The sequence below is a fragment of the Dromaius novaehollandiae genome, chromosome 3 (genome assembly GCF_036370855.1).
Source record: "Dromaius novaehollandiae isolate bDroNov1 chromosome 3, bDroNov1.hap1, whole genome shotgun sequence".
NCBI classification, from domain to species: domain Eukaryota; kingdom Metazoa; phylum Chordata; class Aves; order Casuariiformes; family Dromaiidae; genus Dromaius; species Dromaius novaehollandiae.
In genome coordinates this window covers 58,979,117-58,992,672 of record NC_088100.1, presented here as the reverse complement: position 1 = coordinate 58,992,672, position 13,556 = coordinate 58,979,117, and the positions used below count along the sequence as shown (strand labels likewise).

The 13,556-nt window shown below is 45.4% G+C and overlaps 1 long non-coding RNA gene across 1 annotated transcript in view; it reads left to right on the top strand.

Annotated features, from left to right (window-relative positions):
• The first annotated feature begins 447 nt into the window (after positions 1 to 447).
• The window catches only part of LOC112985980 (uncharacterized), a 36,177-nt gene continuing 23,068 nt past the window's right edge, over positions 448 to 13,556 (top strand). Inside the window, exons 1-2 of the long non-coding RNA XR_010388360.1 lie at positions 448 to 1,343; positions 6,981 to 7,158. This is a non-coding gene — a long non-coding RNA (uncharacterized LOC112985980). The remainder of the gene's footprint in view (positions 1,344 to 6,980; positions 7,159 to 13,556) is intronic.

Sequence of the window (13,556 nt, the reverse complement as noted above, 5' to 3'; positions counted from 1 at the left end):
ACATTGGGGGTATCTTCTCCTCAGAAATTTGATCGGTGTCTTTAAACTTCGGTGACTCTCTCCCCCCCCCCCCCCCCCCCCACTTTGCTACCTTTCTAAGACACTTGTCTTCAGCCCCCGCTCCAGGGACGCCGGCGGAGGGGTGCCGGGGGCAGTCGGGGCGCTGCCGGCGGGCCGGGCACCGCCGCGTTGCCGTGGCTCTGGGGCAGGCACGGAGCAGCCGGGAGCATTTGCAGCCGGGCTTCGGCAGCCGCCGGGCGGCGGCGGGACGGCCGCAGCGGCCGGGAGGAACCGGCCGCCCGGGGCTGCGGGGGAAACTCGCAGTGGCCGCCAGACGAGGAAAGGCGACCCTCCCCGCGGCATCCGGGCCGGGGCCGCATGGGGTGCGCTCGGCTCCGCGGGCTCAGCCGCGCCTCAGCCCGGCGGGCTCCCTGCGCGGGGGCCGTGCCTGCTCCCCGCGGGCCGACTCCGCCGTCGGGGCCCCCGCGGGAGGGAGCCCGCTGCTCGCCTGGCTCCCGCAAGCCGCAGCCGCCGCCGAGCGACGGCCGCTGCCCACGCGCGGTGCCCTGCGTTTGCCCGGGCCGCCGCGGTCTGCCGTATATTTAGCATCCGAGGATGCCAGTGAGTCATTTTTCCACCCGGCTGAGTTCTGCTGAAGGTACAGGTGGTTTTGGTTGGTTGTGGGTGTGCGTGCGAGAAAGGACGATGTCGAAAGAGAAACCCGCGCCAGCTTCCCCCCCACACAGTAATACTCTCCGTATAAACAATTTTATTTGGTGGCACGTTGAGTGTTTGCTCTTTCATGTGGATGTTGCTACTATGTAAAGGAACAGCGGGATTTCATGCCTCATTGCCCTACCGGGACATCCTTTCCGTGCCCGTGTTTGCAGTGTTACTAAAAACTTCGCTGCTTCTTAGACACAACAGAAGCGAGAGCTCGCAGGGAAGACAAAGGGAGTTCCCGGGGACACTTTTCCCACAATGGACCGCTTGAAGGTATCAGACAAAAAAAAAAGAAAAAAAAAGAAAAGAAAAAAGAAAGCTGAAAAAGGTATTAGGGCCTTTGGGGAGAAATGGAATAGCAGGGAGGGAAGCATGCGGTGTCCCAGTTCAGTTGAAGCCGCGCTTTAGAAATACGGGAGCAGACTCAGCTTTTTTGCTGTTCGGGCTGAAGTTCTCTGGTTAAAAATAAATACATAAATAAAGGCAAACGCCTCCCTTTCTTCGTGCTCTGTAACGGCACGGAAGGACCCGCCGGGCCGGGCCGCGCTGCGGCGGCCCCGGGAGCGGCCGGGGGGGAAATGCCCCGCCGAAGGAGTCGCCTTCCTGAGGGGCGAGATTTAGTAAGTCTGAACTTTAATTCAGTGTACATTTTAAGTCAGTGTACCTCGCCTGGGCTGCAGCTGTTCTAGGGGCGCCTGGAAATACTTCTGAAAAGGGGCGGCAGGCGTAAGGAGCTGTTTCTGAGCCCTCGATAAAATATTTTGATCACCCTGGGATACTCGTGCATTTCCGATCCGTCTCGGGGTTTTGCACAGAAATCTTTAATGTCACGGGTCAGCGTCGCTGGATTTGTAATTTCTGCTCACTTTGGACATAGTTCTTGCAGCCTTTCGATTTTTTTTCCTCTAGGGCACAGCTCTCCCGTGCTTTGCTCCTACAGAAAACTTAGCTAGCCCATGTTTACCTGCCCAGGTAGGGTTTGTGCTGGCGTTGTTTGCTGTAGGTCCGACTACTCAATCCTCCTGGCACCTTGCTGAAGTCCTTCCTCTAGGAAGCTGCTAATCCGAGCGTGCTGTTAATGGCTTTGGTGTTAATGAGCGCAGCTCAAGTACAGCCTGCGCCTGAAACTCTTGCAAAAGAAAGAAAAAAAACCAACAAAAAGACAGGCTGTCACCCCGATTTTATTTATTATTATTATTATTATTTTGTCTAATCTACCTGCTCCTTAGGGAAGGAATTACGGGCTTTTCCGGGAGGCAGCCGGGAAGGCAGGGCGCTTGCCGGGCGCGTTGCCAGCACCCCCGCGGGTGCCGGCCTCGCCGGCCGCGGCAGGTGCGCTGCGGAGGAACAGGGCTCCGCGCCGCCGCCGTCGGGGCAGCCCGGGCCGCCGCCGGGGGCAGGAGGCCGGCGCCGCCCGGCACCGCGGGCGCCGGGCCGAGCCGGGCCGAGCCGAGCATGCCCGGGGAGGCGCCGCCGCCCGCGGCCGGGCGAAGCCCTCGTCCGGGTCACTGTTCCCGCAGTTTCTTCCCCCCCACAGGTCCCTGGGGGGAGAAATGTGATACCGGTCGCCTCTCTTTCTGCAGCGGCTCCGCGGAATATTTGTTACAGAGGGATCACCCACTCTGCTAGGAATAAGTATGCGCTTACAGCAGGACGCTGAAACGCTGAGAAATGTATTTTTCTGAGTTTCCCGATTTCCTACCAAAGTTTTTCTTTCTTTTTTTTTTAAAAAAAGGGCTGGCTGGCAATGACTCGTTTCGCACCGTCGAGGCCGCTCGCCGGCCAGCGCGCACCGTGCCCCGCGTTGAAGCGGGGAAGCAGCGAAGCCCGAGGGCCCCGGCTCGGTGGGAAAGGCGCCGGCCGGGGGGAAGCGGCGCCGCGTCTCCGCAGCGCCCCGGAGCAGCTCTGTCTCTCGCCTCCCGCCCAGGCAGCCCGAGGGCGGCTCGGCATCCTCGCCGGCCCCACCTGGCCCGGAGCACCCCGTCCCGCCGCCGGCAGGGAGGGTGCCTGTGGCCCGCGACAACCGCGGAAAGTGGCGTTTCCTAACCCAAAACCGACGGCGGGGCTGCCTCTGCCGCTCGCACGGTGCGTGTGTGAGCGCAGGCTGCGGCCATGCCCGCCGGGGAGCAGGGACCGAGCAGTGCAAGAGGGCAGGCGATTTTTCTTTCTTTCCCCCCTTTTTTTTCTTTTTTTCCTCTTTAAAAAATGTGGTGCGAAGAGCAGCTCGGTGCGGCTCCCGGGCCTGGAGGCGCGGAGGAGACGGTGGGTCACGCAGGGCCAAATCCTTCTCGCCGGGAGGCGCCGGCAGCGCTCTCGGAGCCCCTGTGAAGCCCCTGGCCCCAAGTCTGCGGTTGCACGATTAAGGCGTTTTTAAAATCGGCTTGCGAAATAAAGAAATTAGGACATTTCTCACCAAATCTATAAAGTCTGACTCCCGTAGAAAAGTAAAGCTCTTTGCGCCCCCTCGCCTCTTCCCTCCCCCCCGCCCCCCGGAAAATAAATACGACATTGACTTCGGTAGGAGCTTTGCCAACGATTTCAGGATATGCCATTTTATGTAGCAGTAAGCTGTTGAAGATTAAGTAGTTAGGAGATTTTTAATGAACTTTTAAAAATGAGTATGGCCTCCTCAAAGCGCAGCAGCCTTTACCAACAGCTCTCTCCGAGGGGGTTCAAGATTGTCCCGAGCTTCTTTGTTTGACAAAGAAGGCACTTAAACTTTTAGTCTCAGAGCTGTGGTTTGTACTTTACCATCTCCCTTTTAAATAAACCTTTACATCTCATTTCATTCTCTCAGTGAGCAGCCTCTTACTGATAACTGTTCTATTACCTTTAAGTTACTTTCTCTTATTAGGAAGCTTTAAGAACAGTAAAAAAAAGGCAACCAGCATTCAAAGACTATGGGCAATGAAAGTATTTTCTTCTTGGTTAATGAACTCACTAACTGCTAGAAAAAGCTGGAAAACAAGAGAGAAAAGCCCTTCCTAGTTTTGTCTCTGATGTGATCATAACTAATGTATTAAATTGATTTCTGGCTAAGTTCATACCAAGGCACTATTCACAGACTGGAGAAAGAGCAGAGAACAGAGGAAACCAAATACTAAGAATCCGAAGGAAATGATGGTTAAAGCAGCTGAAGAGACTTCAAAATGTGTGGCTTTGCCTAGACAGTGACCACATATATGGGTGGAAGTGGATACGCAGCATTCCACAAATTTTTGCATTATAGAGGAGTATTTGACTCTTAGTTGGGCTGTAGGACTCTTACCAACAGGTGAGAGCAAGGGCTGGTGGATAGGCAGCTACTGCAGTGCTACAGCAATAACTGCATAGATACTGATACAGCTGCACTGCCTCAAGGTGGATGGAGTCCCACCTGTAGATCATTTCAGCTTACTTCCTTCAGTTTCAAGAAGTATAAAAATTGCACAGAGACCTACTTTAAGAAACCGCAATTTCATGTTGAATAAGAGTAAAAAGAAATAGCAAGGAAGGGAAATGCAGTAGCTATTTATAGATCTTTCTCAGTGACACCTTTTAATGGCTATCGTTGAGTTACACCTCTGCAAATCTACTGATCTCACTGTTCTGTTTTCCCGCTCTGGTGGAGCAGACTATCGGGTTTTTAGGCTAATCAATGAAAACGCCACGTCCCCTTGCAGTATGTCACCCCATTTTCCTGCTTTCGGTGCCTACAAAGGCCCATGAATGTACCCTCCTGGGGACCTCAGTCAGTAGGTGCTGTATGTTTGTGCAGTCCTCCCGTTAAATGCATGAAATGCTCTCCCTGCCAGCTGTCACTACTTCATAGGTGACAGTGGAAAGACAGGAATACCTCCCTGGGTTATGCCGAATCGAGCATCCACTGCTGTGCAGCCTGGAGATAATAGGGAAGGCTGAGCAGCACCCGAAAGAAGATGGGCTGCAGGCAAGGATGAGCAATGCGGTTGAGAGCCTCACCCTTAACTCTCCACCTTTGCCAGCTTCCTACGTGAGCTCAGGCACTTTGGACAACTAATTCAATTAACAAAAGGTGTAAGTTAAAAATGACTGCGAACTGTATTGAACTTCAATTTACATGATCTTATTCACAACAGAAATGGTGTCAGTTTGATTTAAATTAATTCACTTTCAAAATAAAATAACACTAAATTGAATAAAAGCAACTTTAATTTTGAATGGATGTCTACATAGAATTGTTTGTGGTTTAACTAATCCACTTTAAAAATTAACTCTATTAATTTTCCTGGGCATTTTCATCTAGCCTAGCTTGCTTTGTCTCTCTATTTTAGTCCGCTATCAGTAAAACAGAAAGAGTAATTGCCTGCTAACATTCTTAAGTCATTGTGTTGAAGGGGCTTGATAATTGCAGCATTTTGACTGATATTCAGTGTACATGTTATGCAAAAGCAGGTCTTGATTTCCTACACACATGCAACATTTTAGCCTGGTAGTATTTTACAAGCTCTGTACGCAGCTGTACATGACCACACAGGACATACAGCAGTGGAGTATTAGGGCCTCATGGTGCATTTTAAACTTACTCTGAACATCTCCTTGGCTTTGGCTCTGTGTTTTCTTCAAAGACAGGGGGGCCCAAGATTTAAGAACTCTCTAACTTTAGTTGTCTAAATGAACAGCTTCAATGATGTTAATGGGAACTAGGGCACTTTCTTTATTAATGGAAATCAGGTCACTTAACTACCAAACACAAATGTACAGAACCTAGTCTCACAGTTTTCTGCACGACACTGACTATGAACTTCAATCTATTTTAGAGGTAGCTCTACTAAAATTGATAGAACTATAGCAAGGATAAAATTTTCCAATTATAATGGAAATAGAGTACTTAGTTGTAGAGATGAGCACACAAGCATGGCTTTCTCATTGAAAGTCATTTCTGTTTAAAAGAATTTTCAAAGTGGCATAGCATGGTTTGACTAGCGCATTCTGTTGATAACTACGGAAGGGCTAGCTAAACACACATGTTGAAAATACAGAGCTTGTAGAAAAATTTTTATCAAAACTTGTTGAGTTTTGGACTAAAGGAATTCTTTTCTTCCCTCTTTCTTTTCCTTTTTTTCCTATTGTCTGCTTTCTGCAACATTTTCATTTATTTCTTAAATGTTTTCACTCCAAATGGGACTTTCTTCATGCTTTTCAGTTGCCAAAAACTGGAGAATTGTAATTATTTGAGTTTCGTTGTTTTTTAAAATATTTTCCAGAGGGTTAGGAAGGAACCAATTTTCAGTGAGCTCTAAGGAAACAACCGTGATGTTAGCTGAGCATTTATTTCTGCAAGAAAACAAAGTATTATCTTCAGGCTTCAAATCTAGCTGTTAATAAAAAATTACGTCACCTACTGCTCTAAAAATACTCCTATATATAGACTATAGCTATAATAAGAATAAGCAACTCCAGATATTCCGGCTAGATACATGGTATTTTAATTCACTTCCTCAGCAACAGTAGTCATTGTTGGCACCTGGAAGTGACTGTGAAAATATAGATCCCTGTAAAACTAGGTAAATACAAAGACACACTACACATCTGTTTGTCAGTAGAAGAAGTAACAATCTGTAGAAAAAGAAAAATACCAATGAAAACATCTTCCAAAGCTATGCTATAAGACGTTAAAGACCAAAATGAGCACTCAAAGGAAATAATCAGGCATAGGTTCAGTGAAGAGCCAGAGTTTTCTACCACAGAAGAATCTGGATCACAGAAGAATCTGGATCAGGATCTTAAGCTGAAAAGGTAGCCTGTTTTTCCCCAAACTGCCAGGAATGTGAAGGAGAGGTGAACAGTTATTTTAAACTCTGTAAGCTCCCTTTTGTCAATCACTGTCATTTTCCTAGGGAGAGAAATTACCTTCTTTGTCTTGGTTATGTTCAGGTCAGTCTTGTGTCTTGCAACTACCTGTACTTAAACACATATTTCTGTGATTCTTTAGTTAATATCATACTTCATCCTGCTGAGCTTAATCAGGAAGGCCTGTGTTGACTGCATATGACTTTTGCCTCAATAAAGAAATTGAAGACCTTCTGTAAAAGCTGGGCCTAGTTCCAATTTTCTTCTCGCTTCTTAAAAGGATGCTGTCAAGGTATTTTTTATTTATGGAGATAGAGAAACTATTTTTCCATCCTTCAGAATATTTTATTCCTTTAGTACTATTCTAGTTTAAAATCTTTCTGATTAATTTTATTCTGTATATCCTTTGTACGAGGTTGAAAATAAATATGGTGTTTATATTACAGGAAAAAGAGATAAGACTTTCTCGTTGAGAGGAAAGCTCTATATCACTGAAGCTCTGAGTAGTTTGTCAGACCAATCATCAGTGACTTTAAAAGTGCTCACCAACCTTTGTGGTGCAAGACCTGTAAAGTGTGTACAGATTGAAGCCTTTCCAGAATATTAAATGCTTTCTCTTGCTTGGTAAGTTGTTTTATTGTGTGATTTGTTTTTTTCATGGAGTCTGTTAACTAAAGAATACTTAAGATACTGTTAGTGAGAGAATGCTTTGGTTTTGGTACTTATTGTTTCTACATGGCGTTTGGATCTCACCTTTGAAACAAAAAGAGGTTTCATTTTTGGACTCCACCTTATCCCATTTGCTGGACTCCATTGCAGGACTCCTTGAGACAGCCAACACCATGTCCTTGAGCCTGCAATGACTTTGGAACCACAGCAAATGAATGTTTCCACTTCCAAAACACCATGAGCTCCCCAAGTGTTTTTCTGCTGATCTAAAGAAACTTTCTTTTCTGACCGATTCTTTTGGTTCATTACTCCCCCTTGAAACATTGTCCTCCGTGACTTTCTGTAAAGTCCTACTCCTCAGTTTCTCTTTCTGCTTTTTTAATTTTCTGTCGCTCTTTGTGAGTTGTACTCAGGTCTCCAACTTTGTTCCTTCCTTTTCCCCTATCCATCTCTGCGTGAAGCCTTAGGTGATCTTAAGGGCAGTGGCTCACAGAACTTGCTTTGTAGTAATAACTTGTCCCCAGCCAGAGTTGCCTCTTACATTATATCTTTTTTGAGAGGATCTCCTTCTTCCTACATCCCTCTCCTGTCTTTGCCTTTACACAGCCAATGCTGAATGCTTCTTTACTTATCCTTAACACACTTGTTTCTGTTGCTTTTCTGATGAGGTGATGGTGTCAGTTCTTCCAGTTATGGTAAGAATGGTTTATAATGCTGGTGGCTTCTCTTTTGCTTAGTCATGAAGGCTGAATCCAAGTCTGACTACCAGGTCTTCCTCCAAAAGCATAGAATCAACTGACTTTTCTACTAGATAAACAAAACTTTTGTTCAGGCTTCTGTCTGGCTTCCCAAACACATCTGTCATGGCTTCTGGGCCATTGGGAAAGCTGCTCAGTTCATCTTTCTGGTTAACGGCTCTGGCCGCATCAGTCCTGTCACTCGCTCTGGCTCCTCATTTTTACTCTGCCTGAAATTCCCTATCTTCACCACATTAGCCCCTCCATAGCCCTGCCTCACCTCTGTCTTTTCTCATACTATATTGTCTCCTCACCTCTTGCTCTAATCCCACAAAGCCAGACTTGTCTGCCTTCCCTCTTCCTGTGCACGTGAAGTGTGGTTGTAGCATTTGTGATGGGTCTTCCAAATGACACTGAGTTTGAGGTGGTTGCGCAGGGCTCCAAAAGGCAAGGGCTCTAGGCAGTTGTCTGTATCACATACTCAGACGCACACTACTTATTTTACAGGCTCAGTAGCTGCTCCCCAGTGCAGACTAACGCTAATACTTTTCTGATTATATTATAGTAGCACTGTAGTATATCTTCTGTTTTACCTTTTTATTGTTTCTCAGCCTAAGCATAGGCTCTGTGAAAGCCTGATGCTCCCAGGGTTACTTGGCATGTCCATGTCTGTAAGCAGACCTCTGACCTTCAAGTCTCTCTTCCCATCAGCCTTGGAGCTCCTGAAGGCTGCGAGCCCCACACAGAGGCACTTCAGGGTGCTTGACTTTTTTGTGAGGAGACATTTTGGAGCAGTGGCACTCAGGCCCAATCATTTGTCCACCTCTGCGGATGACCTCGGTTTATGCAATCGGGGGGATTTTTCGTCCCCTGACAGGGGAATTCCAGGCATTGGCTGCAGCGTGGTTGGGTCTGTCAGGGAGGAGGTGAGAGGGACGAGCTCCAGAAACCTCCCCGCTGCTCTCCTCCCTGAGCTGTGGGTGGAGACGGGGATCTGTGGGGAAGGCGGGTGCATGGGAATGCGGAGGTCCAGGTTTCTAAACAGGGGGCATTGTCTGAGATGATGAAATGGGCAGGCAAATCTTCCTGCTCTGACAGAGAGCCTGTTAGCAATGGGAGCAAAAGAAAGTCTTCATTCAGGTATTGATTAAGGAGAGGGAGTCAGCCACAGCAAGTGCTATGCCAGGGACCACTGCTAAACACCTACCTGTCTGAAAGAAGCTATTACCCATGCGATGAGTACAAGGCACTTGGATGCTCTGCTTCCAAAGCTGGGTACCCAGTACCCTACTGGGGTAGGGCTCAGTTGCTCAGGTACAGTTTCATATCGTGTGCTGCTTTTGCTGTGATTTTGAAAAGGCCCAAATCCTTTGCTATATGAGTCCATGGGCTCACTTGAGAAGTCCATTTGAAGTCTGTCACTTGTGTGATTTTACTGATCAGTATTTCATTTGTTCCATACAATTAAATAGCATAAATAATATTTATTTGGATTTTCAATACCTGTCTTCCAAACTGGCGCTCTCCAGGAATCTTAACTATCTGCTCATTAAACTCATCTTAGATAAAACCATAGCTATAAAGAGAGAAAAGCAGCTAACAGACCAGATGCAAAAAGGAAATGCCAGCAATGTATTATGCGCTAGGGAGAAGCACCTGAGGGAATTGGTGTCTGGGCCGTTTATTTCTTCTGTATTGATCTTAAAATGGAAGTAAGCAGACTACTGTGAGGTGCTGAAGAGAGCATACAGGATTATTTAAAATTCAGACCTGCCAACAGCATTGAGGACAGGGCTGTGACAGCAAGGAACCTGGAAAGCTCAGAAAGCAGATTAAATTCATGTAAAATAAACAAACCAGTTCACCTGGTAAAATACAATCATAAGGTGAAACAGGAGAAATGGGGGGCCATTCTAGCATACAGAAGGTTGCTGGATATTTCTAATGTAGCCAGTCTATAAAATGGCTAATGCAGCTCAGTTGGTCAAATGGCCGTGCACCTATGGGTCAGGCCTATTCAGATATTTGAGAAATAATCCTCAAAATAGTGATAGGTGTACAACCTATCACTGTTTCTTCAGTGTAAGAAGATGACCATTTAGACTGCTATGAAAGTTTAGGAAGAAAGAGGACAGCAAAGACTGCTTTCCGTTGGGTGTTCCATGTTATTCTCCCCTCCATTATTTTCAATGGTTTAAGGTTGCTCTTGCACTTACCAAGAAAGCTTAATAACAGCTAGTGATGCAAATGCAGTGTTTGGCCCTAGGAAAAGGCCCTTCATTTTTCTTCACATACATAAGATTTATCCTTTCTACACGCACCCACTGTTCAGAATTCCAGGGCCTCAGGTACCAAAGCACACTTAAGAAATAGATCGAAGCCAGTAATGTTGCCATGTGACAAGGCCAATTTATAAATATATACACATATTGGAATGTGAAACTCCTTCCCTCTGCCAAAACCTTAACTTCAGTGTCTTCCTTTTGAGAGGACTGTGGTGCTGACAGAATCACACAGTCATGGTGCATATTAAACAGCTAAAGCAGGAGGTAGAGCATAAAGGGAATATGACATAGAGATACAGAGAACAGAACAGAGATGCAGGAGTAGAACCAAAATATTTCAGACAATATCTCTTTACAGGTCATGTTCTTTTAATGTAGGCAGCCTTTCAGAGGAGGGGAGAAACAGGTTTCTGCTGGACTTGCAAAGGTGCCAGAGACCCAGTGTGAGTCGCCACAAGCTCCCCTCCTTTCTGTCCCCCGGACTGCTACATGAGAAGATTTTCTCCTGCAAGTCATAGTCTTTCAGTTCAAAACATGCCTTATTATTAGAAGTTTTACATGCATCAGAGTCAAAATGGGAAATATATGTAGAGAAAACTTCTGTGTAGTAAGGGAACAGAGTTTCATTGGTGCAAACACTAGTAGCACAAACAACACGTGTCCACACACTTGGTGTTACTTGCTCCCTGACTTCCCCTTCATTTTGATTGTCAAGGGCATTTTTTTTCCCTCCAACACCCCTGTCCTTTTTCACATGTATGCCTGTGTGGATCTCTCTTGATCCAGGCTGTTAAAGTGGGGGGAGATTTTAAGTCCGTCAAAAGAAATGGAAGAACCTGTTGAGTTAATTTTCAGGGTAGTCAGTGTTTTAGTTTTGGGTTGGCTGGACTTCTGATGTTTCGCTGAGGTTTCATGGTTACTGGCAAAATGACTAGGGAAGTATTTGACAGAGTCATCTAAAGGAGAAAAGAAAACGTCCAAACAGAACACATTCCATCACTTGACTAGCTTTTAAAAATATCTTTTAATATTTATGCATGTAACTTTACATCATACACAAAATCATAACGGAAGAGAAACACATCACTGACATCCTTTTCCCTACATCATTAAGGATCTTGTCCAATAAAGATTTGTTGAAATATCTCTTGTAAGAGATATTATGACCCTGAGAGCATAAGGAGTGGTAAACACTTGTTCTTAAAAATGGTTTAACTGATCTGCTGCTGTTTTATACTTAAGTAAGTTTGAGCAGTCCATGGGATGTCTTAGCCAAAGTCCTCTGATATCTTAGCGACAGGAATTTTTTCACTGACTTTGGTATTAGCGCCACTGCATAGTCTAGTCATTAACCACTTCATTAACCATTAAGTAATGAAATTAATGACTAGTGCTTAAAAACTGCATCTTGTTCATATACAATAAGTCTGCTTTTGAGTATGGTAGCAATTTATGTTGAAATATTTTGCTTGTATTTTTTTTAATAGCTCAAGCACTCTTCCTAGACTCAAAATACTCAGACTTAGTGGCTCCAACATAAAAAAGAAAATAAAATTGTACAAATGGCAAAGCTGCAAAACTCCAGTTCCAAGGGTGAAAGTTTTGCAAAGTGATCCAGTAATAATAAATGTAAACTTTGTTATGACCACTTGGTGTCATCCAGTCAGAGCTGGTTAGTTAGCTTCTTTCTCTTGACTTGGTTTTAGTGTTAAAAAAAACCAAACACATTTAATCTTGATTATCTGAGACCTAGGGAACCAATACTAGCATTTATCCTCTCTAGCTGAGCTCCTCAGAGAGAGCATTGCAGAGTCACTGGAAGACCACCAACTTTAACAGCTGTATTCTCTCCTCAGAAAGCTTGCTCTGGGGGCAGACCCAAGCACGGGACTGAGGCTTTTTGCTCTGCCTGTAAAGTTATTATGCTGTCAATGCTGTTGCACAGGTGAGCAGAAAAGGTGACTATATCCTGCTTGCTACATCTGAAATCCAATGCAAGGATCCGGTGTTTGGAAGACAGCACTATTAGGGGATGCAAATGGAGCTCTCAACAGCTCCTGTGCATATCCTGTGTTAGCTAAGGAGGGCTCCTCACTCACTCTGCAGAATGAGCCCTCGACCTCTTCCCAGTCTGCTGGTGAGAAGAAAATACACAGCCCCTGACTGAGACGAACAACTCCAGGTCTCTTGGGGGAAGCACATTTTTCAAAAATTCCATGTGAGGTGAAACACTTGGAATATTTTTTTGCTTTGTAAAGAGCCGCCTCTGCTCTGCTCTCCAGTTGGGCGACCCTGCAGTGGGTTACACCCAGAAAATGGGCTATTTGCTTGGAACCTGGAACTGAGACTTGGAAAATCTGTTTGTGTTTAAATCTGTACCTAATCAAATATCTACTGGCTCTGTGAGAAGCAGGAACATAGAGCAGACAGGGAGAACATTTCACACCGGTGGAAATGAACGGCAATGTTTTGATTTGGTTGCTTGCTGCCGTTTAAATTCAGTTTACCAGGAGACTGGTTCAGAGAGAGGATGCTTTTGAAAGGACTTTAATTGCTTCATATATCAGAGTTCACTGTGTGTTAAGTATTTACCTCTGCTGCTTACAGACTAAGGAGTCCAATCGTGTCGGGTGCTGCTTACCACAAAAGGGTATGGAGAGGATAGTGGAACTGAGACAAAACAGAAATAGAATTAAGTGCAATTAATAAAATGTGGCAAATACATAGCTGATTACTTACCAAAAAGAAAACAGCCATACCTAGTCAGCACTCTGACAATCCAGTTATTCAGAGTATTCCAGATTGATGTTGACAAACTGGAGGGAATTCACATAACAGTAACTCAAACCACTGTTGGACTTTAAGGGCTGGTTTATGAGAAAGATTAAAACAGCTAGATAAGTCTGTCTGTCTAAGTACTTGCATAGCAGTAATGAATGTGATATATTATACTGCATGGTGAAGGACTCAATAGAAGTTGAGGGATCCTGTAACCACTTACACAGTTGTAGGCTGAAAGCATGAAGAAAGGAAAAAACTGGGTAAGGATTGCTGAAGGAGCACAAGTGCTAAGATGAAAAGGAGAAAAGCTCATGCCAAACACTAGGAAATATTACCTCCTGTGAGAACTGTTAGGCTGTGGTCAGGAGTTATACAAAACCCTTCAGTTGAGTCATTTAAACCAAATTGTAAAAAGCAGTCTAGAAAATATGCTGTATTGGCACAGGAAAAGCCTAGACTGGGAACAACCAGCCTAATCCCTGGTTTCCTTTTTCCCCGAGGGTCCTTTACAGCTGGTATGGTAGATATTAATTGACTTAGGAAGAAGTAG